This window comes from Notamacropus eugenii, chromosome 4 (genome assembly GCF_028372415.1).
Source record: "Notamacropus eugenii isolate mMacEug1 chromosome 4, mMacEug1.pri_v2, whole genome shotgun sequence".
Lineage (NCBI taxonomy): Eukaryota > Metazoa > Chordata > Mammalia > Diprotodontia > Macropodidae > Notamacropus > Notamacropus eugenii.
Window position 1 is genome coordinate 365,769,053 of NC_092875.1, and position 22,152 is coordinate 365,791,204.

A 22,152-nucleotide genomic window follows, 5' to 3' on the forward strand; every position below is an offset into this window, starting at 1 on the left:
AGAGAAACAGTTATTTTTGACATTCACTCTAAGCCAGGAGTGTCTAAAAAACAGCCATTTAGTGGAGCTTGGGCAGGGACCCATTGTTGTTCAATCTATGGACTTTGGAATGCACTGGGACTAAGGATTTAGGGAAGACAAGAAAGAAAGAGTGAAAGAGAGAGACAAAGAAAGATAAGAAAGAAATCTAGCCAGTAAATTCCAAGTTAACTGGGCAGCTTCTGGCCATCAAAATTTATCTTCTTTTGGAGAGGATTAAATATAATACTTATGAAGGAACCACCAAATCTGTTTGAGTTTTTTATTGCAACTTTCTTGATACTCCCAATAATCTTATAACATTAAAGCAGAGGGTAATATTTCTATAATTCATAAGGTAGTGAAGTGGTGAAATGGATTGAGTGCTGGACCTGAAGTCAGGATGACTTCAAATCCAGCCTCAGATACTCACTGACTGTATGACCTTAACTGCTGTATTTTCAATTAACTGCTGTCTGCTTCAGCTTCCTCACACAACCACCTCATAGATTTATTGTGAAGATCAAATGAGGTAATACTTACAAAGTGCTTTACAAACCTTAAAATGGTGTTCTTGCTGTTGTTGTTAATAAACTGCCATGACTAAAAACACCATTTGTGGCCAGTTTTCTGGTGGAGCCTTAATTAGATTCCACATCATGTAACAGTTGTACAATCCAATGTCAAGTTCACTTGAGGCCTCTCCCTCTTGGCATGACCTGTCCATGCTTGCTTTCTGTGATCATAGACTTCTAGAATCCAGGGACACTTTTATACTACTTTAGTAGTGGACTTCAACTTAATAAATGTTACCTTTTGTGTGAATTTGCAAGGGAACCTTTGTTACCTTGGCAGAAATTGAGACTTGAGAAACCAGAGCAACTAAAATACTCAAGACTTTTCTGCTTTAGAAACTAAAAATACCTACATGAAATTGGTTCCTCCTTATCTCCGTGCCTGAGTGGAGGTGCTTCTAAACCATTCTTCTCATGTTCTTCACTCAAAAAAAAAAAAGGAAGGAAAAAAGTCACTTTCTCATGTATTGAATTTGTGAACTGGATTAGGACCTGGTTCACTGGTTCCTAACTGTAGTCCCACTCAGGTGTTGTGGGAAGAGTTCCTAATTTGGTGTTAGGAACTGAATTAAATTGTATTATTCCCCAATGCCATAGAAGATAAACATTAGGATGATGAGACTTCGGTTCTTCATTAAGGCTGAGAAGAATTTACTGATTTAAGAACTCTCACATAAAAGTGCTTACATACACAAAAATGCATATAAAATTTAATATGGTTAGCATAGAGTTCAGTGAGGGAAGTAGTAAATACTATGTGAGAGAAATTCACGGTCCATATACAATCCTCTTTTTGTTCTTTATATGTTGAAATATTTGTGTTTGTTGATGGTGACGTTCATAATTTTAAAAAAAAAAGAAAAATTTAAAAATCCTAGTATAGGGGCCTTGAAAAGATTACTGTATCTTAAAACATCCAGAGCTTTATTTCCAGGAAATACTAATGTTTCTGTTTGTCTTGGTGGTAGCATTGTATTTAAGCATTACTTTAAAAGGGGCCTTAAGCTGTAGGTTGGAAATGCCACTGATCTGGAATGGGTGCATGCTAAAACTGTGCAACCCCACACAAAGTATATTTCTAAGTCCATTTGGTTGTGGCTGGTGATCAGCCACTCCAAATAACTAATGCTGAGGAGCTAAATTTGCATCTCAGTAGACTGTCCTAAAGTTGCTGATCAGTGTACTACTTTTATTGCTCATCCTGTAATTACACTATTATTCTTTAATTACAGAAATATACAGTTAGGGTGAAAGAACAGGGCCTAGTAATTTTGTGCTATCTAACTTAGTAGACTTTCTCCAGAAAGAAGATTTATCAACTTGCTTAGGAGGAGGAAAAATAATTTCCTTTTGAGCTGTTAAATGAGTTACAGGCATTAATTTTTATATGTAACACAAACTACATACACGAGACTTTTTAATATTACTACTTTAAGTTTTTTCACTTAAAGTACAGGTTATATAGTCTGTCAATTTTTTTTTTTTTGTAACATGTAAAGCCTAGTTATAAGCCTCTAAGTGCACATACAAATACTCATAAATACACGTTCTCTATAATTTGCCAAGACTTACAGGCACACATTTAACTGATCAACTGATTTTGTGTGTGTGTGTGTGTGTGTGTGTGTGTGTGTGTGTGTGTGTGTGTAAAAGATCCCTAGCGTCTTAGTGTTTGCCTGTGTCAGAAGAATCTACCCCCAGCAGCCTGGGTACTTGGCACTTTATTTATTGTGTAGCACATATGTTTTCTTTTTGGTTGTAATAGAAAACATTCCAAACTGAAAATATACAAGTAATACTTGTGACTATTATATTCCTGAAGTGACGCATCAGTACTTAAAATTTGGTGCTTTTGTGGACATTTGATTGGGCTCTTTAAGAAATGGCTGCTTGTCAGATCATAGAGATTTTTGAAAGCCTTCATGTAATGAAAGCAAGGGTTAACAGATGGGCATCTTTGTGCTCATTGGTTCTCATATAACATCAAAAGATCTAGAGGAATGTTTCCTATCACATTGCGTGATCACTGTGGACAAGGTGTTTCACAAATTAGGCCACACTGAAGTATGATAGTAACTTTATTTGAATCTGAGTAATGTGCCTTACCCTTTTTAAAAATATATATAATCTTATCAGTTTGTTCTACAACAGAGAGGTAAGTACCTCTTTCAAAAACTGGCTTGTATAAAGTCTGAGGGTGAGTTTTAGTACTATGTATATAGTTTCTCTAGTAGTAAGGATGGCAGTGGTAGTAACAGGAGTAATTGTAGTGAATGAATGTGTTGTAGATATAGCACTATAAGGTTTATAAAACAGTTTACGTATGTATCACATTTGATCCTCACAACAACCCTGTGAAGGTACATATAGTTAATAATCCATTTTACAGATGAGGAAACTGAGCCTAAAAGAAATTAAGGTCCACACAGCTAGGTAGATTTCTGAGATAGGATTTGAATTCAGGTCTTCCTGACCGTAGATCTAGCATTATATCTACAGTACTACCTAGCTGCTTAGGTAAGGAAAGCAGATTCCTCCTGTTTGCAGGATCAGGCCATCCTACCCATTCATCTATTCCCAGACGTCTGGCTGTCTGCCTTGTCTTCCCTTTAAACCTTTGGGTGGGTGCGCCACCCCTCTTCTTTGATGTTAATCTACTTACTGATTGTTAGAATGTTACACTGGAGCTGAGCTGTCTTGATTGGTGAATAAGAGCAAACTCATCTAATTCATTATATCTAGCCAGTCTCAAACTATGTTTTCATATCCCCATTCACCCATGACTTCTTGATATCTCCCCTTGCACAAGGAAGCACCCTTCTTCCTCTTGGTCTTGACAGTTAATCAAATCAGCCATATACAAATGCTTTTGGGAAAAGAATGACAATCAACTCCCCTGTGACTTCCCTTGACCTCACTGGGTCTCCCTTCCCTGGTTTCTACTCCCTTTTTTTCTTATCTCTTATGAAAATATAATTTTAATTTCCTTCTTGAGGACACCTTTATCTTACTTGTCTCCCCAGTCACTGGCACATAGTAGATGCTTAATAAATGCTCATTCATTCATTCATTCATTCATGTAGCTAGGGCTTAGTGTCAAAACTGTTAAGTAAGCAAAGGGAAAAAGAAAAGAGGAGTTGGGCAGGGTAGCCTGGTAGTAGTAATGAGGGATCCAAACTTTGCTTCTGAGTAAGGGTAGATATAGGAGTTGAGTGAGAGAAAGGGGGTTGGAGAGACAGAGATTAAATGAGTTAGCCTTCTCTGGGGTTGAACTATTCTCTTCAAAATGTTACAGTGATGGAACAAAACTATTTATCTCCATGTTTTTAAAGAGTTTTCATATGTCATTTACTATATTTGAGGATAGACTATGTGTATCTATAACAAAGGGCAGTGGTCTTAAAACTTTTTGATTGTGTATCCCTATTAATTTTTTTAAGTATGCCTAGAACATAGAGCTTACTCTCTGAGGGCTGTCTATCGAATCTAAGAGGTAGGAGAGAGCAGGATGTTGGGGCTAACCTGACACTTTCCCAGTGGCACCTGTGTGCTGCTGCTGTAGTAGAGGTTTAGGTAGGTCATAACTGCCAGGAAGACCAAAATGGGCTCAAAAGGGGAAGACTTCAGAGGGAGGACTCTTAGTGGGGAGAGTGTTGGAGAATAAAGGTAAGTAGGGTTGTACTGAGCATCAGTTCCAAGATTGGAGACCAGTCTTTCCACTCTTTTAAGTGGCTGATCACATAGTTCTTGGGGTGAGGCTGTCACACATCCCCTTACTTTGGAGACCCCTATCATAGAGGATAGGTAGCTGTCTTCTGCAAATGTGAACATCTGACGAAATTTTACATACAGTGCATTTATTTCAAAACATAAAAATTTATGCGAACTTATTAGTGTAGAAACCATGAGTGCAATATATTCAGGCATAGTCATGTTCATTGCTGTTTAAGTGAGAGGGAGGGTCTAAACTGGTGATTTTATCTGGGTAGGGAGCTCTCTGTGTGGAAGCTCTCCAGTGACACAGATTAACAACTTTCTTTCACTTAGAATCTTAGAGAATTACCTAGAGTATACTGAGAGGTTGTCAATTAGTCAATAAGCATTTATTAAATCACTTGAAATGAAAATGCATTCTTCTCTAGACATCTCTAGGGCAGAGGGGGGGGAAGAAAAAAAGGAAAAAATTATATGATAACTTTATTATATCCAAAATGAATAACAAGTTGTACCTAATAGATTTGCAGTTTTATGTGCACTCACCTTTTTTATTATACTATGTTATGGAAATACTTATTTTATTCCAAAAATTAAAATAAATACAAATTTAAAAAAGAAAGGAAAATGCAAAAATAATGCAGTCCTTCCTCTTTGTGAGCTTACGTTGTATGAGTAGGGTACAGTAATGTTCACAGATAAGTGATACCTCATACTTCCAAAATAAATAGCCAGGGATTTGGAGGGAGGGCACTAAAAACTAGTGGAATTGAGAAAGGCCTCTTGAAGGAAGTGGCAGCAGAGCTAAGTCTGGGGAGAGCTGCAGGTTTTAAGATGACAAGGTGAGGAGGGAGAGCATTCTAGACAGGAAGGACAGGAGTTGAAATGTTGTATACAGGGAACATAAAATAGGTCATTTTGACTGGAACATAGAGTTCCTGAGGGAAGAGTAATATGTAATCAGCCTGGATCTAGATTGTGAAGGACTTTACATGTCAATCTGAGCAGGTTTATCATCCCATAGTACCTGCTGACACACTGAAGCTTCTTGAGTGGTAGAATGAAATCTTCATATTAGGAATATCAGTCTGGTGGCTGTGTGAAGAATGGACTGCAGAAGAAAAGGACCAGATGCAGGGAGAGCAATTATGAAGCAGACAAGAAATGACAAAGGTTGTACAGTGAGGAGAGAGAAGGGGATGGATTTCATTTAACAGTTAACAATGAGGAAGTAGAATCACAAGACCTGACAACTAATTGGCCACAGTGGTTGAGAGAGAGAGTCATAAGTGACTAGGTTTTGAATCTGGGTGACTGGATTAGTGGTCATGCCCTTAACAAAAATAGAGCAAAGCCGGGAAAAGGAACTTGCATGTCTATGGTCACCTAGAAACTATGTGTCAGGGCAGTCCTTGAACCCAGGCTTTATGACTCAAAGGCTGGTTTTCTCAGGCAGTCTTTTTCAGCCTTATCACCCATGACATTCCTTTTGCATATTTTATGCTCTGCATCCCCTGAACATTTCCTGTGTTCTCTGGCTTCTTTGCTCACTCTGTTCTCCATGCCTGGAATGTGCTCTCTCTTCATAAGTAAATAATGTCTATTTCTGCAAAATGAAAATTTGTCTTATTGACTTTGCCTCCTATTAATTCACAAAGTCAAAGAGGGAGAAGATTTTCCCTCCATAATAGCACTCAATTGATAAAGAAAAATCTACATATGCAAGTTGAATATCCTGGGCTTAATTCTTCACATAGTTCAGACATTTTTTAAGAGCAGGAAATTTTTATAAGTCTCGGAGAAAAACTGTATTTTATTTGTTCTTTTGTTTGTGATCCTTACTTACAGCTGCCCTCAAGCCTCTTGTTTTTTTTTTTTTATTTAACTTTTAACATTTATTTTCACAACATTTTGGGTTACATATTTTCTCCCCTTTTATCCCCCCCCCCCCCAAACCCAAGCATTCTAATTGCCCCTGTGACCAATCTGCTCTCTCTTCTATCCTCCCTCTCTGCCCTTGTCTCCGTCTTCTGTTTTGTCTTGTAGGGCCAGATAGCTTTCTTTACCCCTTAACCTGTATTTCTTATTTCCTAGTGGTAAGAACATTACAGTTGATCCTAACACTTTGAGTTCCAACTTCTTTACCTCCCTCCCTCCCCACCCCTTCCCTTTGGAAGGCAAGCAATTCAATATAGGCCAAATCTGTGTAGTTTTGCAAATGATTTCCATAATAGTTGTGTTGTATAGGACTAACTATATTTCCCTCCATCCTATCCTTCTATTCTCTTATGATCCTTTCCCTCCCCATGAGTGTTGACCTCGGATTGCATTCTCCTCCCCATGCCCTTCCCTCTATCCTCCCCCCCACCCTGCTTGTGCCCTTGTCCCCCACTCTCCTGTATTGTGAGATAAGTTTTCCTATCAAAATGAGTGTGCATTTTATTCTTTCCTTTAGTGGAATGTGATGAGAGTAGACTTCATGTTTTTCTCTCACCTCCCCTCTTTATCCCTCCACTAATAAGTCTTTTGCTTGCCTCCTTTATGAGAGATAATTTGCCCCATATAACTTCTCCCTTTCTCCTCCCAATATTTCTCTCTCACTGCTTGATTTCATTTTTTTTTTAAGATATGATCCCATCCTCTTCAATTCACTCTGTGCACTCTGTCTCTGTGTATGTGTGCGTGTGTGCATGTGTGTGTGTGTACTCCCACCCAGTACCCAGATACTGAAATGTTTCAAGAGTTACAAATATTGTCTTTCCATGTAGGAATGTAAACAGTTCAACTTTAGTAGGTCCCTTATGACTTCTCTTTGCTGTTCACCTTTTCATGCTTCTCTTCATTCTTGTGTTTGAAAGTCAAATTTTCTTTTTTTCTTTTTTTTTTTTTTATGTAGTGATGTAAATTTTTTTTTTTTATTAAATTTATTTATTTAACTTTTAACATTCATTTTCACAAAATTTTGGGTTACAAATTTTCTCCCCTTTTATCCCCTCCCCCCCCAAACACCAAGCATTCTAATTGCCCCTATGACCAATCTGCTCTCTCTTCTATCATCCCTCTCTGCCCTTGTCTCCATCTTCTCTTTTGTCCTGTAGGGGCAGATAGCTTTCTATACCCCTTTACCTGTTTTTCTTATTTCCTAGTGGCAAGAACATTACTCGACAGTTGATCCTAACACTTTGAGTTCCAACTTCTCTTCCTCCCTCCCTCCCCACCCCTTCCCTTTGGAAGGCAAGCAATTCAATATAGGCCATATCTGTGTAGTTTTGCAAATGACTTCCATAATAGTTGTGTTGTATAGGACTAACTATATTTCCCTCCATCCTATCCTGTCCCCCATTACTTCTATTCTCTTTTGATCCTATCCCTCCCCATGAGTGTCGACCTCGAATTGCACTCTCCTCCTCATGCCCTCCCTTCTATCATCCCCCCCACCCTGCTTGTCCCCTTATCCCCCACTTTCCTGTATTGTGAGATAGGTTTTCCTACCAAAATGAGTGTGCACTTTATTCTTTTCTTTAGTGGAATGTGATGAGAGTAGACTTCATGTTTTTCTCTCACCTCCCCTCTTTATCCCTCCACTAATGAGTCTTTTGATTGTCTCTTTTATGAGAGATAATTTGCCCCATTCAATTTCTCCCTTTCTCTTCCCAATATATTTCTCTCTCACTGCTTGATTTCATTTTGTTTTAAAGATATGATCCCATCCTATTCAATTCACTCTGTGCACTCTGTCTCTATGTATGTGAGCGTGTGTGCATGTGTAATCCCACCCAGTACCCAGATACTGAAATGTTTCAAGAGTTACAAATATTGTCTTTCCATGTAGGAATGTAAACAGTTCAGCTTTAGTAAGTCCCTTATGACTTCACTTTGCTGTTCACCTTTTCATGGTTCTCTTCATTCTTGTGTTTGAAACTCAAATTTTCTTTTCAGCTCTGGTCTTTTCATCAAGAATACTTGAAAATCCTCTATTTCATTGAAAGACCATTTTTTCCCCTGAAGTATTATACTCAGTTTTGCTGGGTAGGTGATTCTTGGTTTTAGTCCTAGTTCCTTTGACTTCTGGAATATACTGTTCCATGCCCTTTGATCCCTTAATGTAGAGGCTGCTAGATCTTGCGTTATCCTGATTGTATTTCCACAATACTTGAATTGTTTCTTTCTAGCTGCCTGCAGTATTTTCTCCTTGACCTGGGAACTCTGGAATTTGGCCACAATGTTCCTAGGAGTTTCTCTTTTTGGATCTCTTTCAGGCGGTGTTCTGTGGATTCCTTGAATATTTATTTTGCCCTCTGGTTCTAGAATCTCAGGGCAGTTTTCCTTGATAATTTCATGAAAGATGATGTCTAGGCTCTTCTTTTGATCATGGCTTTCAGGTAGTCCCATAATTTTTAAATTGTCTCTCCTGGATCTATTTTCCAGGTCTGTTGTTTTTCCAATGAGATATTTCACATTATCTTCCATTTTTCCATTCTTCTCTCTTTGTTCTGTGATTTCTTGGTTTTGCATAAAGTCATTAGCCTCCATCTGTGCCATTCTAATTTTGAAAGAACTATTTTCTTCAGTGAGCTTTTGAATCTCCTTTTCCATTTGGCTAATTCTGCTTTTGAAAGCATTCTTCTCCTCTTTGGCTTTTTGAACCTCTTTTGCCAATTGAGTTAGGCTAGTTTTCAAGGTGTTAATTTCTTCAACATTTTTTTGGGTCTCCCTTAGCAGGGAGCTGATCTGCTGTTCATGCTTTGACTTCATGTCTCTCATTTCTCTTCCCAGCTTTTCCTCCACCTCTCTAACTTGATTTTCAAAATTCTTTTTGAGCTCTTCCATGGCCTGAGCCCATTGGGTGGGCTGGGACACAGAAGCCTTGATTTCTGTGTCTTTGCCTGATGGTAAGCATTGTTCTTCCTCATCAGAAAGGAAGGGAGGAAATGCCTGTTCGCCAAGAAAGTAACCTTCTATAGTCTTATTTCTTTTCCCTTTTCTGGGCATTTTCCCAGCCAGTGACTTGACCTCTGAATATTTTCCTCACACCCACCTCACCTCCTGATCCTCCCAGCCCGTGTTTGTGGTCTGAGATTCAAATGCTGCTTCCAGCCTCAGGGCTTTTGGCGGGGGCAGGGCTGCTATTCAGTATGAGATTACGTTCTGGTGCTGAGGTCGGGGCAGGGCCACCTCTCAGGCTCAGTTCCCTCAGGGGGTTCATGCACAGACCTTCCGCAATGGATTCAGGCTCCCGCCCGCTTGGGGAGCCCCTGTCTGCAGCCGCCTCTCAGCTTCTACCTCCCGGGGGGGGGGGGCCTGAATTATGGGGGCACCCCACTCCCCTCTCGACCCGCCAAAGAGACTCTCTCACCCACCCCTGTCACCTGTGGGTGGAGGGACTTGTGCGGCCGCTGGTGATCCCATCCCTGAAGCCTGCTTGGATCTGTTTCTCTCGGTGCCGCATCCGTGGCCGCAGCAGGTCTGGGCTGGGCTTTGTGTCTGCAGCGCGACGGACCCTTTGCGAGAGGTTTGCAGGTCCCTCTGTGGGTGGAGGGACCCGCGTGGCCGCTGGAGATCCTGTCTGTGAAGCCCGCTCGGATCTTTTCCTCTCGGTGCCGCGGCCGCGGCAGGGCTGCACTCAGCTCCCAGTCCCAGCGCCCAGTCCGCAGCGCGAAGGACCCCCCCGCGAGAGGTTTGCAGGTCTCTCTGGAACAGAAATCTCCCTCGCTCCAATATTCCGTGGCCTCTGGGTGCAGAATTCACTGTGAGTTACTTCTTTGTAGATTTTCTATGGGTTGTGGGTTCGGAGCTATGTGTATGTGCGTCTTTCTACTCCGCCATCTTGGCTCCGCCCCCCAAACCTCTTGTTTTTTAACCAAGTCCATTGGTGTAACATTTGTATAAAAGCTGTAAGTGATACTACGTATCTGAGAGACAGTATGCTATAATGGAAAGAGGTCACCTGTGAAAATGAGGGTGTCGAATTATAGCACCTCAAAAGCTTTGGGTTCTAATATCCTATTATCCTGGGTAACTTGTACATATTTGTTTGTAAATTTCCAGGGCGGCTTGTGTATTTGCTAGTAGATCAGAGGTTAGTTAGAGGGATTTGTATATGTGTACATGTTTTTGTTTGTTCACATATATATGTGTACATATACTTTGTGTGCCTTATATCTTTAAGCTACATAACTATTCATGATTTGAAAAAAAAATTGCTGGTATCTTATTTTTATATCACCTAGTTTCTCCAGTGTAATTCCCCCCTCCATCTCAGAGAGCCATCACTTAAAATGAAAATTTTTTTTTAAAAAGAAACAAAAGAAAATAATAATCAAAACTGATCAATATGTCAAACACATGTGACAATATAGTATATTTCCTTATTTTCTAAGTACTAAAATCTTACATGAGAATTTTGTCTATTTTAAAAATATGAGGACTTGACTACAAACATTTTGTGTGTTTAATTAAATCACTTTGCTGGTCTCAACCTCAGTTGAAATGAATGAACCCTTCTACCTTGATTGTATAATTCATTTAAAAATTTAATTTTATTACTTATTATAATGTCAGTACTTAGGAACAAGAATGACAATTCACTTTCTAGTCTTTCCATGGCATAATTAGAAAGCTATATAGTCCCCCATTTTGTACACAAGAGAATGTGATTTGACCTCAACATAACTGTAGACGGTGAGTGGACAATTGTGAACCTTCCCTCCAGAGCTCTGCTTGGCCTGCCCGCTCCTCCTCTGACACCTGCAAGCCAATTTGCACAATACAATTTAAAGAAAGCCAGAACTCTCTGTGGATCCCATAATACACCTCTTGCTTTACATGAATTCACAAATTAGAAGGTAGGATGCCAGTGGTCTACAGGGGTAGTGGCAGCACAGCCCAGAGCCTGGGTCCCTCAATCAGAAGACCCCATACAGGGCACCCAGTGAGGGGAGAGGGATGTCTGTTGATTTGAGCTATTGGTGCCCCTTTCCTAGAACATATGTGACTTCTTTGAAGAAAGCACAAACATTTATTTACTATTTCAGAAAAAGAAAAGAAAAATGTAAAATGACTGATTCCCTTTACTTTATGAAACTAGTTTTTGTATATAGCAAAAAGATAAAAAAAACCATGAAAAATAGCACATAGGACTAAAAGAGTTTTCCCAGATTTTTTTCTTTTTTCCTTAAAGCCATCTGTACATTGAGAACTCAGAATAGGAGTGGCAAGAGCTAGCTTTGAAGAGCAGAATATCTTTTATTTTATTTGGATTTTCTTTAAGAAATGAATGTTTATAAAGGTCAGATGGGGGGTAATTTGTCGAACCTTCCTAAAACAATGTTATAGGAAAACCATTTTAAATAACCCATAATCTTAATTATAAATTTCTCGACCTTTTTGGTGCCAGAAAGGTTGCAAACTCCCATTTTTGATTTTGTGCAAAAGCCTCTTTTCCCCAGTTCTAATATCTGTCATCCCCTTGAACCTTACTACAATAGATATAATTGATAGTTGCATATTATTCTTGGTCAATGGAGTCACAATGAATAGAATTTTTTTGCCCTGGAATCATACCCATAAGTCTGCCATTCATTTGATTCTCTGCTTGTCTAAGATGATGGATCTTGATTGGACTGGTCCCCAATTCTCTTGACTGGATGACTTCTATACCCAGGAGAATATATGTTTACTGGTTACCCAAGGGTCCACAACACTATTACAACTTTATACTTCTTGACTGATCTTTCTCCAGTTTCCCCTGTGACTGGTCAAAGCTGTTTGTATACATGTTGTGTACAACATGTTTTCATTATGCTCTGGCCCTGTTCTTAGTTGAGCTTTTATCTGTGTTAGTATGTTACTCTTCCCATATAAAATATTTACATTGCAATAGGACCTACTAGTATCATGAAGAAATGACTGTAAGGGTGGGGATTTCAGGCATTGTATAAGCCTTGTCAGGTGAATTATTTGGGAGCAGGGGAGGAAAATGGGTTAGGAAACTGGGGGCAGAAAAGCATTTTGCTCAAATCATTTCCCATTTATAGTTGCCTGCTCTGTCTCTGCTTAGGGCTCGCTATAGTCATGGCTTTACTTTCAGGAGGCTGAGGAGATCTGATTCTAATTGCTTTACAATTCAGGAAGCTGGGGAGGTCTGGTTCTAACTCAGACCTGAAGAATTGCTCATGAAAGACCTTTGAGCAGCTCACAAATGGACCCATTTTTCTGTAACTGGAATGGACTTTCATGGATGCCCTTATGCCTATTTGGAGCCAAAGTGACAGTTATGCAGATGAAGAGTTCAAAAATGTCATGGAAATAGGATGCTGATCAAACAGCTGTTCATCTTTCTAAATCTGACTTCATGCCAGACTGGCTTATTGGTTTCTAGTGGAATCACTGAGTGAAAAAAGGTATTCCTTGTATGTAGTGCTGGAGGTACAAATACAAAAGCAAAGAGTCCCTGCCCTCAAAGAGCTTATGGTCTGAAGGAGAAGCAGTACTCATATAGGGAGTGATGGCCGAGGAGTCCGGGGCACTTTGGTCCAGAGGATTTCAGAGCAGGTGTGTGAGTTTATAGATTTAATATAATCCTTCAGGAACAACAAAAGAGCTACTGTGATCCAGTATAATGCCTGCAGTATTTTGCATTATTCAACATGGGGATCCCGGAATTCATTAAAATGATTGAAAACTCCAGTTCTATAGCCTTTTATTAAGTGGCTACTCTGTGACGAACATTGTACACAAATACTAGGGGAAGTGCTGGGCTAGGCACTGTGAAGTGGAAGAGCAAACACCAAGCCCTCAATCTTCCACACTCTGAGTGACCAGTTTTCCATGTTTCTGGATCCTGTTTGCAATAGTATCACTTGACGATGAACCTTCATTCTGATTGCATTAGATTCGTATTATGCTTATAGAGCTCAGCTAAAGGCCTATTCCACCCTCTAATTTGTAGTCTGAAGGTGATTTTGCGTAATAGGTAGCGAGCGTTTATAGAATGCTTTAATCTTTGCAAAGTGCTTTACAAATATTAACTCATTCTTTTTTTGAGATTTTTTTTTTTTATATGGCCCAAAGGTCAGAGCAGCACACTACAAGGTCTGGCAGGTACTGTTCAGCTTACCAAGCTGGTAACATACTGTTTGTCTGTCCCATTAGGATGTCAGTGCCTTGAGAGCAGAAATTGTTTCATTCTTTGCATTTTTATCCCAACCACCTATCACAGTGTTTGGCACAGTAGACAATTAACGAGTGCTGACTGGAACTTGACTGAGGGCCAATCTAACTGATTTTGAAGAAGCTCATCGCTACAAGATTATCTGCCAGATGATACCTCTTTTTGGCCACAGCAGTTCATGAAATAGTCTACCAGGACATGTAAGGAGAGAGGTCTGTGTTAGGGGAGGGATGAAACACCAATGAAACCATGGATCCTTAAAGTAATGGAGTATGTGCTATACACAGGAAGAATGGCTACTGTTCTTGTGACTGACACTGATTTACTGAAAGGCACAAAGCTGGCTTATTTAGTCTGCCTTCAAGAAAATAATATTCTTCCTATTGAATGATTTCAGCCTATTCTATTCCAGGAATATTATAAAGATGTGCTGGCTACAAAACAAGCGCTTGTTTCTATTGCTAAGAAGGGATCATTGTTGCTGAGCAACACTTTCACTCCAGATGTCATTCCATTAATTGAGCTTTCTCGAGTCTAAGTTGGAGAATGGTGTTAGAACTGTAACGTTTTGTGGCCTCATCCTCATGCTCTTAAAAGAATGAGGACTCCCAGTCATCATTCCCTGTTTCTGCCTCCCTAACTTCATTCACATCCTTAAAAACACAACATTTCATGTGAAGAGCAGTGTCTTCCCTAATCATCCTTTTTGTATTCCTTGTCCAGGGCAGTTGGTGGCATAGTGGATGGAGCACTGGGCTTGAAATCAGGAAGACTTGTCTTCCTGAGTTCAAATCTGACCTCAGAGACTAGCAAAGACTAGCAAATCACTTAACTCTGCTTGCCTCAGTTCCTCATCTGTAAAATAAGCTGGAGAAGAAAATGGCAAACCACTCCACTGTTTTTGCCAAGAAAACCCCAAGTGGGGTCACAAAGAGTGGGACATGACTGAGATGACTCAACAATAACAGCATTCCTTGTTTAGCACACAGTTTTGCATATTTTTAATATTCCAAACTACTTGAAACTACTTAGTTCTCTCCATGTTGTACCAACTATTTATTGTAATATTTTGGTTCACATTAGGTAGAGAATTAGGGTGTTTCACAATTTGTTTATCATAGAAAATAATCTGTTGGTATTATGAATGGGTTACATTTTCATGGGATACACAGTTCCAGTTTTCAAAGGAATCACTAGTTTAGAGGGTTCATTGATCATTTCATATTACTGGTCAATTAAAAAAAAGAGTTATGTGCTAGTTTTATTTTAGGAACTCTTTCCTTGCATCATTATTCTCTTTAAAAAAAAATTATAAGAATATTTTAGCTTAAATATGCTATTTATTTCTTGATATGGTATATTAGGGAATCCCTAATTTCCCTATTATACACTAAAATGGGGGGGGGGAGTTACAATAGGAGCTAATTTCATTGAAAAGCCTGTAGTGAATTTTTATTTTCACATAAATTTCCACAATAGATTGTTTATAGGTAAGTATGATAAATTCAAAGATTTTGACTTTGCTTAGGTTGTATCCAGCAGATTTCAGACAGACACCTATATTTTGTGTGGCTTGGTGGAATTCTTTGTTGAATTAAGGAATTAAATATCGTTAACTCAGAGGAGAAGTTTTATACATAGAAAGAACTGGAATTGAGGAATAATTCCTTAGTTGACCTGTAGAAAAGGCATTTGCTATTTTCAGTTCAGGCTCAGATGATCTATTTAAAATAATAAACCATCACTATATTAATATGTATATTAATTCCAGTTGAATATCAGAGATTTATTTGGAATATAGGTTTCTGTACATCTCAGATCAAGGTATAAATTTAGATACAAAGTTCAAAAAGGGCCATCTGGTGGGTCCAGATGCAGGTTGTATTTCACAGACTTTGGTAGATTCAGAAGAGCTTAGTATTTTGACCCTTCAGATTCTGCCCCTTTTCATGAAATAATGCATGGAAAACACTTTCCAAACCTTCAGTTTTTTTTAAAGCTGAACATATGAATGTTAGCTCTTAGCAGTATTATTGATATTTAGTTTTGTGTCATGGATGGAGCACTAAATGGGGAGTCAGGACTACTAGACAGTGTTTGCTTCTTTGCTTTAGGCAAATCAGCTAACTTTTGGGAGTCTGGGTTTCCCCTTGATAAAATAAAGGTTTGGATTAGATAATCTTTGCTTTCTTCCAGATCTAAAATTCCATGATTAGTAGACAACTCATGATTAGTCTAAGGTCTGTAGGAACTTTTGGACTTGCCTGAGATTTGCAAGTAAAAGTCACTTCTGGATTGGTTGGACTTAAAATTTCCCCAGAACTTCCGGTCCAAATATGAGGGCAAATTACTTTTTATAATTATGTCTACTTTTTTTCTCCTTTGGCAAATGTGGGTTAATAGAGTTTTAGAGGCTGAAATTTAGAAGAAATTGTGAATGTAGTAGAAACATAGAATCCATTATCATATCAACCCCCCACCCCCCGGCCCTCCAAAGAAAGAAAAGAAGTTCACGAATCCAGAGGAGTCTATCTAGTGTAGCAGCCTAGTTCCACATTTTGCTTTTATTATTTCCTTTAACTCCCATGTGGAATTAGAGAAGGAAAGAGTATTGGAGGACAGGTTGTGTAAGCTAGACTTCATGAGGTCAGTTTTCTGTGTAGCCTTTGATATTGTTGACATTTTTTTTTTTTTTGATTATCTCTTCTTCCTTGGTTTCCATAACAAAGCTCTTTCTTGGTTCTTCTACAGACTCTATCCACACGTAATTTAATTCAGCTTCTTGACTACAAACCCTAAGTATAGATATTTTTCAAGACTGTCTCCAGAGTCATCCTTGACTCTTCTCATTCCTTCAACTTTCCCACATTCAGTCTACTGCTGGGTTCGATTGATTATATCTTTGCAGTACCTCTGGTATTCATCTCTTCATTTTTACCTTTGCTTCCATGGTTACTGTTATTTCCCTCCTATTCTGTCAAGTGTAGTCTTCCAGTCTCAGGGCTCCAACTGATCTACACTGATGGTGTAGAGTAATCTGAATATAGAGTTTTTAAAAAGTACAAATGTCACTTGCATGCTCAAAAATCTTCAGTGGTTCTCTACTACCTAATAAATGGAAGTACAAATTACTTAGTCTTAATTTTAAGCTTTTCTACAACCTGCCTTTGGAATCAATTGTGATTCTGGCATAAGACCATACAGCATGGCATACCCACATCAAAGAAGATACTATACTCAATGAGCAGAATTGCAGTAGCTTAAAAGAAATGTGAAGAAGCACACATTTGTACTCCAAATGTTCATATAAACTATTTATTCCTGACCTGTGGTCGAGACTTCTGAGGTCTGATCAGTCATAGTTGAGCACACTGTACTTTGATACCAACATAATGATGTCATTTTGGTCCTTTTTGAGATGGAAAGACAACAACCAACCATCTATTCTGTACTTAATCTATATATTCTGCTTTTTATGTTTTACTTATCCCTTGCCTTCAGGTAACTTTCAAAAACACCAATTACTCCAAAAGTAATAAGATTAGTAACATTAAAAGAGGGTCAAAAGAATATCCCACATGTTCTTATGATACTTTCAAATATGAATTTCAAATGTTTTGAAACAGTGGTATCATATTGTGGTATGAATGAATTTCTCAGGATGGCTGCTGTGAAGGGGAGCAGTAGGAACAGAGATGGCAAACTGGAAGGAATCTTAGAGGTTATTTTAACTTCATTTTGCAGATAAGAGAACTGAGGCACAGGGAGTCTTAGTGACTTATTCAGGGTTTTTCAGTAAGTGGGATAGCTAGAATTCTAATCCTGATCTCCAAAACAGTGTTCTTTCTTCTACACCAGCCATATAAACTCTGGTGTGTTTGTTAAAAACAAAATAAAACGAAAAAAAACCCCGATTCATTAAAATGCAGGAGACATATTTTTGTACCTGGCAAATTATGAGAAGTCACTTTGCTGGAATGTGAATGTTGAACTTTTTTCTTTTAATTGTTGTTTGATTGGGGAAGGGGAGGCAATGGGAAGAACAGATTATAAAGATCTAAAAATAATTTTTAAAAAAATCTGGTCCCTTACCTTAGACATGGAATATTTTTCTTTCAAGGCCTTCCAGTGCTCTGCAAGCAGCACCTTCTCAGTTACACAGCATTCCTGAAAAATAAAAAGGTAGAGAGGTGATACTTCTGCAAAGTACATTTTCTTTCCCAAATACCTTGGGTTAAATATTTCCTTCATTGTGATTAGAAAAAAGAATACTAGGGTAGAGATCATATATCCATCCCTAAGGCTTGTTAAAATTACTTTGGCCATTAGATTCATTCAGTTAAAAATTCTGGCCTCCTCTTTAGGAATAGCCTTTTTATGTTTAACTGTGCAATATGAATCCAGCATTCCCAAGGATGTGAATCATTTGCCAAAATCTTATATGGAGTGGCTTATTTCATTGTCTTCAAGAAGCTTTGTGTAAGTCGGAGTAAGGTCGGACAATTTGGCTCTCTAGCAGGGAAAGAAATAAGAAAGGGCTTCTGTGGCATATGTCATACTAATTCCTCTGACCAAAATAAGATTTCCAGAGTTAGATTATGCAAATTGTGAAGAAAAAAAAACCCCAGCCATTTTCCTAGTAGGATGTTAAAAGGTGGGAGAAAACAGGATGATGTCTTTCTTATAAAGAAAAAATATAGAAGGAAGAACATAGATTTGTCTCATAACTCATATGGTAAAGCTGACTCCTAGTTTTTCATATCCTATTGTTTGTTGCTGTACCCCAAATTAAGAGCTAAATAGCTTAATGCATATCTGTATGTTAAATATATAAATACATACACACATATCTATATTTGTATTCCATTGAAAATTGGATTTGGTAAAGAATTCTTACATCCTTTGTAGAACATTTCTTGAAGCTGTAAGAAATTTTTTAAGATAATACAGACTTTTGAAAGTTGCTTCTACTTGCCATTTTGTGCAAAATACTTGTTTTTCATATCAGAACACACACATACATAACAGGGGTAGGTTTGCAAGTGGATTAGTTCTCCATAGTCTCAATCACAGGATTTATTTTTTAAAGCACACGTATCTTTTTCATTCATGGCTTTCTCTCCCTTCTTTCCTCTCCTGTCTTCTTTCTACTTTTCCTTCACATCTTTAACAACTCTTTAGGGACCCCCAACTTCTTGAGGTTATATTCATTGCCAGATGATTATAGAAGTACACATTCAGCAAGAAGCTACTACAGAGTAAAAGTGAGGTTTTGCAAAACAGAGGCTGACTGAGAAATTATAATCAGATTTTCGAAAGGGGTTGTTGAAAATACTGTTATACAATACTGTTTACAGTTGGGAAAGCCAGTAGAAGCTTTTATTTTCTAACGTGTCAAAGAAACACAAAGGTCAGTTGGCTAATATTTGTCATTTGTACTTCTCATCTCAAGGTCAAGTGTGATGAATAAGAGAAATAAAGGGCTAGAACTTTACTGTCTGATATAAGACTTTAGTCACATAGTCTATCTTTAGAAAATTGTGGTTTTGTTATTTGATTTGGTGTAGGTTTTTTGGCACAAAGTGATTTCCTTTTTCATATTGTGTGTATATGGGTGTGACAGCAACATTGTGTCGATAGAAAAGTACAAAGGGAAATATAAAGTGAATGAAAAGGACGCAGAATTCGGTTGGCCCAAAGCAGAGACTATTGCCAGAAGAATCCACAGAATATCTTTGTCTAAATAGCAGCTGCTGGAAAGAAGTGAAGTACTTGCTTTCTGGACAGAGTCTAGAGTAGGTGGAGTTGACTATATTTCCTTAGATTTCTTTTTGTGGACTAGAAAGCCTTGGATTTCAATAGAAGAGCTATTTGAGAAAGGGGATGGATGAGTCTGAAACATGGAATAAAAACTCAGGGACTTAAAATATAACCAATCATAATATCAGTAGAACACTAAATGGTAGGTACTTCCTCAGCCTTGACTATGTCCTTCAAATGAAATGTTGTGCCAATTACGTGTCAGCGCAAAGTAAGGATTTATTTTGTGTCTGAACTTTTTTGGGTCAGGAATAGAAGTGTAAAGCTCCTGGCAAAAATAGGAATCACCCAGCTGCAGTATGATGAAATGAATTCACTGAAAAACCATACAGTTTAATTCATAACTGAAGAAGAACTACTGCAGAATAAAAATGTATACAGCACCTGATGATCATATTGTTTCTTACTTTGGCTTTTTTCTTCTAAATACAACACTCAAGGGTTGTGAATACTCCAAAATGACCTTATATTTTCTTTGAAAATTATATTTTTCCAGACAACTTTTAGTTCTTTTATAATGCTTTTTATTTCCTCCAGATTCTTGCTAGTGTCAAGAACTCAGAATCCCTCAGTCTTTAAAAGTAATTCCTTGACCATTGTGCTATAAGAGATGGATTCAGAAAAACCTTGGAAGGCTTACTGATGCAGAACTAGGAGAAATAATACATAATAAAAGAAATATGGTAGTGATGATCAACTGTGAAAGACTCAGCTACTCTGATCAATACAATGATTCACAACAATTCCAAAGGACTCCTAATGAAAAATGCTATCTACTTCCTAAGAGACAACTGAAGAACTTTGAGTGCAGATTGAAGCTTTTTTTTTTTTTTTTGCTTTATTTTTCTTGGTTAATTTTTGGTTTGGGCAACATGGTTAATATGGAAATGTTTTTCATGACTTCACGTGTATAGTGGGTGTCATATTGCTTGCCTTCTCAATGTACTGGAGGCAAAAAAAATATTTGGACCTCAAAATTTAAAAAGAAATGTTTAAAAATAAACACAAATAAATAAAAGGAGAAAATAAAAAATAAAGCAATTATCTGGAATTGGTATTTTGAGTTAAATGACTAATATAATTTACAATTTTTTTTGAACTCTAATTTATTGGAAAACTATTTCATGAGTTTTGGGAGAATTTGCTAATTAGGGCAGGGGACCAGAGTATACGTTCTTCAAAAGAACAAATGTGTGGGGCTTAAATTGCCTCAGGAAATCCTTATCTGCTCTTTTTCTTATTTACTTCTTTTCTTCCACTCTGAGACTGTACTTTAAGTCAGGATGGAGTGACCCATGAATGGTAGTATGGTTGATTTACTTAAAAAAAAAAAAAAGTAGTCTCTCCCCATGAATTGAGACTTGATTTTCAACTGTTCTTTCCTATTTACATTGATTACACAGAGAACTACTCGCTGTGTTTTGCCTAACCTGGGCATTTTTGTGCCCTTCTTTTGTAGCTTTTTGTCCTTCACCTGCAGAGATATTGCAGTTCTGATAGGGTACAAGGTTCTTCTAAGGCTGACAAGTATAATATAAAGGAGCAGGAGAGGACTGTACATCATGGGCATTTATTCATGCTTATTTTTTAAACTTAAAATCCACACCATTTTCTAGCACTGTAGTTAGTAATACAAATTACCATTAGATAGCAAAATTAGAAATAGCACTTAGCTATCAAATCAGTGAACATTTATTAAATCCCTGTAATGACCAAGACACAACAATAGGCACAAACAGAAAATCTCTACCCTGCAGTTTACATTTTACTATGCTGCATACATCTCTGTTTGCCTCATTCATTCATTCATTCATTCATTCATTCGTTCATTCACTCAGACATCCAACAAGCATTTTTTAATGTGCTTATTCCATGCCAGCCATCATTGTGTTGTGAGGATAAAAATTTAAAAACAAATCAGAACTTGTTCTCAGAGTCCCATTACCTGTTCAGACCCAGAGACATTCTGTGTCCATTTTCTCTTACCTCATAGATAACTCTACATGTTCAATGTAGAGCTAATTACATTTCCCCATTTGTATGCTTTTTAAAAAACTTGTTTTGAGGTCTGTATTCTCTCTCCTACCCCTTCCTGATCCCTCTTCCACTGAGAAAGCAAGAAAAACCAAATCCAGTCAAGCAAAACAGATTCCCATATTGGCCAAAACATATTTACATTTACGTGGATATGTATGTGTGAAAGTATGTACTTATGCCTCAGTTTTCACTGTGTCCATTATCTCTTTCTGAAGGCGTACAGCATGTTCTATCATGAGCTCTCTGCTCATGATAATTGGTCATTATATTACTCTTAAGGTCTAGTATTTGGTCATTATATTGCTCTTAGGTGTCTTTTACAGTTTTGTTGTCATCATATACATTTTTCTCCTGATTCTGCTCACTTCGTTCTGTACCAGTTTCTACAAATCTTTCCTAGGTTTTGATGAAACTAGCTTCTTCATCATTTCTTACAGTGTAATAGTGTTCCATCACAGGCATATACTATGACTTTTTCAGCTGTTCCATAATTTAATCGGCACACCTTTGGTTTCCAATTCTTTGCCACCACAAAAAGAACTACTGTAAATATTTCTACATGAGTCCTTTTCCTTTTTCTTTGATTTCTCTGGGTTATAGACCTAGCAGCACCATCACTGGGCCAAAAGGTGTACACAGTTTAATAGTTTTTTGGACATAGTTCCAAATTATTTTCTGGAGTGGCTGGACTAGTTTATAGTTCAGTGGTGCATTAAAGCACCAATTTCCCACAACCCCACCAGCATTTGTCATTTTCCTTTTTTTGTCAGCTTTGCCACTCTGATTAATGCAAGGTAATATCTCAGAGTTATTTTA

The 22,152-nt window shown here is 37.9% G+C and overlaps 1 protein-coding gene across 5 annotated transcripts in view; it reads left to right on the forward strand.

Annotated features, from left to right (window-relative positions):
• TRIO (trio Rho guanine nucleotide exchange factor) overlaps window positions 1-22,152 on the forward strand; it is a 509,362-nt gene that overhangs the window by 75,875 nt on the left and 411,335 nt on the right. The gene's annotated exons all lie outside the window — the stretch shown is intronic.